This window comes from Pecten maximus, chromosome 9 (assembly GCF_902652985.1).
Source record: "Pecten maximus chromosome 9, xPecMax1.1, whole genome shotgun sequence".
NCBI lineage: Eukaryota > Metazoa > Mollusca > Bivalvia > Pectinida > Pectinidae > Pecten > Pecten maximus.
In genome coordinates this window covers 39,575,215-39,580,588 of record NC_047023.1, presented here as the reverse complement: position 1 = coordinate 39,580,588, position 5,374 = coordinate 39,575,215, and positions in this window count along the sequence as shown.

The following is a 5,374-nucleotide window of genomic DNA, read 5'->3' as shown; positions in this document are numbered from 1 at the left end:
CAATACGCCATTGAAAAATAGTTCCAATTAAGCTTTTTATGTAAATCAGAATAAAATTTGAGTAAAAAATCTAAGGAAATATCGCACAAATACTAATTATTCCTGACAAAGACCCATTTTATTTATAACAGGTTCAAAACAATAATCAACAAAACAATTCAGAATTCGCAGACATCAGAAACAAACGTGTGTCACTGTGTGCAAGTCGTAATAAGCTTTTTAAGAACAACTCGAGCACTGTGACGTAGGCCTAATATTATTATGACAATTTGTTTGGTGTTGGAGCCCGGCCTTATCTGAAAGTCAATGATATATTTACGACATAGCATTTACTCTTGTTTGTTTACGTAAACGTTACAAATATAGGTCAAAGTTAAGGGTCAAGTTAAAAGTAGTCCCGTCAGATGAGGGACAATTTCGCGTGAATCGCATTGACGGATAAAGCATACGTTTACCCGTCAGTAGTTATCGGTCAGTGTGTGTGACAGTTATATGATAATGAGCAATATACTATAGGTAGTAGATACTCAGTAAATAGTAAGAGGTTACACAATAAGCAATACCCAGTAGAGAGTAAGAAATATACAGTTGGTAGTATGCAGTTACACAATAAGCTATATACTGTAGGTAGTAGATCGGCCTTAAGCTTTAAGTAGGCAGTAAGCAGTAAGAAGTTACGCAATAATTAATTTACATTAGGCAACACTCAGTAGACGATACAGAGTAGCCATACACACCCCTCACATGTCCTTATAAGTTCATGGCAATTTTTCAATACACAGTCGTTCGCTCAAAATTTCGAAATGTTTTCGATTACTTTAACCTATCTGTGACGCTCATTTGTCTTCTTGTAAATAACAAGTACAGCTCAGCCATGCCGTATGATTTGCGTGTGTAGTGCGCAATGTCAATTTTCTAGCCTCAAATAGCCGCGTTTGCAGAGCGCATGTCGAGCGTATTCCATGCATATTCCTAGCGGAGAGAAATGGTCCTAAGAACGGTTATCCAGTCTACTACTAATTTAACAAATAATGATGTACGTCGTCTAATATTGAAATTCTCACGAAAGCGTATATCACCAAAACGTCAATGTATGCGTCTTCAGCTAAAGGAATTAGGGACAGTTGTTCACGAATTCCAACGAAAAAATTCACGAACTCGCGTGCGGATCAATCATAGTCAGCAGACAGCTTGATCAATGGCTGTAGTGTAGGTTGGACTCGTTTCAGACTACATTGGCCCATTAAGTCTTCAACATCTTGTACATTGACAATTTCTGAAACAATACCTTCCGTGTTATGTTCTAATATCTTAGCTGTTCGTTTGTCATTTTGGTTATAGACTTTCAGAATTTCTCATTTCGGTTTCGTTCAAAAGCAATAAAACAGGTTTTAAAAAGATAGATTCTCAACTTTCTTTGAAAAGCAAAAAACAAAAACAAAAAAAACAAAAAAAAAATCTCGTTAACATTTTGCATAAAAACAGGAAATGTATGCTTTTTTTTGTCAGTAGTGAGCAGCGTTCTTGTTGCTGCATTTTGGAGATGTTTCCCAAACGTCATTACATACTGCGATTTTTATAATTATTTGTAAGTTAAAGTCACATTAAATCTTTATACATTTATTTACCTATTTAATACCTGCGTTTTAAACAATAAGATGGTGTTTCAGATCAGATTCTTCTCATTGCGGTGTCGATGTCTTACTATGACATATGTACACAGATAGAATGATTGACGTTTTATATCCGTCCAGACCGTCAATACAGGATCCACCCCTGAGACATTCCTTGTCCGCCAGTTTGTTTAGGATTTCTTCCTGCCACAAAATCGCTTTTCAACGAGTTTAACTAAGCTTTCGATGTCTGGTGCTCGTGGACATGAAGATTAGCGAGTCCGCGTACGATATCCATATACACACGAGGATGATCATACAATGTTATACGTCTGGTTACCTCGTTACACAGTTGTAGTTACATTTGGTCTATTCAATCGTGTGGGGTATGAGTTGTTGTTGTCGTCGTTTTTGTCGTCGTCGTGTTTGTTGTTGTTGTTGTTGTTGTGCTTTATTTTCCTCTGTGTGTTTAGTGTCCTTGGTGTACGCTGAGCTCTTATTTCTGACCTTTCCTCGTTAGGTAATGAATTTAACGAACCCTGAGTGATATTTCGACAACCGCCAATGGTTTGTCTCAACCTCATTATCATCGGTCGACTTTCTGATCGGACTCGCCCATAACAATGATTACATCTTCAATCCATTGTTCATAGCTGACTCAACACGTTCTGACTGTTCCTCGAACGTTTATGTTACATATTTATAAAAGCTATTTATACAAAGTCATGAGCAAACACCAAACAGAAAATAACAATCCTTCGCTTTAAACAAAAAGTGCATATATATGCAAAACGAATGAAGCACACAGTTCCACCATCTTTGATAAAAGTGAAAGGACCACGCGAACTAGTTTAGTGTTGTTGTTACGGTGCGTTCCATGACGAGTATAGCACGAACAGCCATTTTTTTTTCAGATTATCTCGCGTACAAAAATGTATGTGTAAAAAAATCCTACCTATAGGAGTACACCTGGTAGTGTGTCTATAACGAGGTCACTATACGTATTTTTATCATCTGCGAAATGTTTAATAGCTTATATGTAACAAGAATATTAAATGTTGTTGGTTTTTTTTGTTTTTTTTTTAACAAACATGATCATAGGCTAAGGATACTTATCAGCTGCTGAATGTAATCTAGAACCCCAAAACGTCTGAAAATGTGTTACACACGTTAGGATATTGTGTATATCCAAATACGGCCAGGTGATTAGCAGCGCTCCTCTAAGGCTTTGGCTTCATTCACATTAAAGTGCAGCTCTTCGCGCCAGAAGGGCGGGAGAGCGAAGCTCTCCAAACAATAACACGTGTATAAGCTATATTTCTAATCAATCCTATACCCGGGACCTTTGAAATCATGTCTCGCGGGGAAAGTCTCGCAGCGCCAGTAGAAGCAGCCATGTTTGAAATCTCGTTTCTTACACGGCGAGATCTGATTGATTTCTTTCTGATCGAAAAAAATCAACGGATGTATCAAATCACAAATCACTTCAAAATACTCAATTCTTGAAATACCCATTCAGCACATGTGAAAGACTTGCTTCACTTAAAAGGTACATATTTCATTTCTATTTTTATTTTGACTGAGGAGGTAAATATAGTTGGCGAATTTGATTGACTAAAGACATATCGTTGGCTACCAATATCGGAACCGGCCTTGTTTTCGGTCCACATATATGTAATAACATTGGCAGTGACGGTAAACTAATCTGACATGAAGTACAATGGATGTTAGATTTACGCTTTTTAATAGAATAGCAACGTTAGTTTGCGATGGCAGTAAGGCATTTCATAGTTTAAGGTATTTTTTATCAAGTATAATTAATACTATCTTTATTATACCAAATAAATATAATGGTATCAAATTTCAGTTATTTATCCTGACATTTTACACATTGATTGATCTCTCCAAATCGCGAAAAAAAATTAGCCGAAATATATCCGGATTTCCATCGGATGTGGTAGTTAGTTTTTCTTCTGGTTCGGACAAGGAGAAGACAACTGAAAATTTGAAAGAGGCGAGGGTTTTTTGTTTCTTTGTTTTTTGGTTTTTTTTTTTTTTAATGACTTCAGGTAAGCAGTGTCAAATGTGATTATGACAACGACACTATTGACACCTGTTGCTTCAGCATATCATCCGCAATAAAGATGCGCACAAGAAGAAGTTCCTCCTCAAGATGGTAACATGCTATCGGTCCTCTTTATAGGACATACGCACCTAATTATTAGTCCCCTACCGGTGAAACCGGGGGACTATAGGTTTTGCCTGCGTCCGTGCGTCCGTCCGTCCGTGCGTCCGGTTAAAGTTTTTGTTAAAGTTTTATAGTGGCACACCATTCACTTAATAATGGTATTAGGATGCTGATTCTTTGCATAGAGGTTCTTTGGGTGTGTGGCATTACTTTTGTACGGTTAAAATGAAAAAAAATATTTTCATTTTTTGATTTGTTTTTCATATTAATGATTTAACTGTTTTCTCTGTATTCTTGAGGTTAAAGTTTTGTAATGGCTCTCCATTCACTTAATGACATTACTACTATGCTGTGCTATGCAGAATCATGTTTATATTTCAATCAGAGGCTGTTATTACACATCTCACTTTAAATTCACTTTAGATTCTTTTACTCTGTACAGTAGACATACCAAAATAATACCTGAATATCTTTTAGGGGCAGGAAACATTGTTTATTCAACCCAATAGTGTTGATTTTTTTCATAAAATGATCATGTTTCAGTTTTGGCTAAACTTTTTTACTCAAATTTGGCTAAAGTTTTAACTTGAGGGTACTGGTAGGGGACATGTATTGGTTTAGCAATACTCACAGAATGCTTGTTTCACTATACCTGATTAGCAGTTATACGAAAAGACCTAACACCCAGACAATTTTGGTTTGTTTTTGTTTAACGTCCTATTAACAGCCGGGGTCATTTAAGGACGTGCCAGGTTTTGGAGGTGGAGGAAAGCCGGAGTACCCGGAGAAAAACCACCGGCCTACGATCAGTACCAGGCAACTGCCCCACGTAGGTTTCGAACTCGCATCCCAGAGGTGGAGGGCTAGTGTTCAAGTGTCGGGACACCTTAAACACTCGGCCACCGCGGCCCCACCCAGACAATTAATCGAATTGGAATCCACTCTTTAGCGATTCGACCCAGACAATTTATCGAATCGCTAAACAGCGGATTCTAATTTGGCTAGAAGGAGTATCAACTACAGATATAAACAAAATATAGTTCCAGAGTAACATATTTTATATTCAATTCCTGAAAGATATTTCAAACAGCTTTTGTTTTATCGTTATATTAAAGTTAATTCTAATTCTACATTATCTATTGTTCTATTGTGTTTTAACTGGTGTTGTATTATGTTGTTACTGGTGTTGTATTGTGTTGTAACTGACGGTGTTGAATTGTGTTGTGACTGGTGTTGTATTATGTTGTAACTGGTGTTGTATTGTGTTGTAACTGACGGTGTTGAATTGTGTTGTAACTGGTGTTGTATTGTGCTGTAACTGTTGTTGTATTGGGTTGTAATTGGTGTTGTATTATGTTATAACTGGTGTTGTATTGTGTTGTAACTGGTGTTGTATTGTGTTATAACTGGTGTTGTATTGTGATGTAACTAGTGTTATATTGTGTTGTAACTGGTGTTGTATTATGTTGTAACTGGTGTTATATTGTGTTGTAACTGGTGTTGTATTGTGTTGTAACTGGTGTTGTGCTTTGTTGTAACTGGTGTATTTTGTTGTAATTGGTGTTGTGTTTTG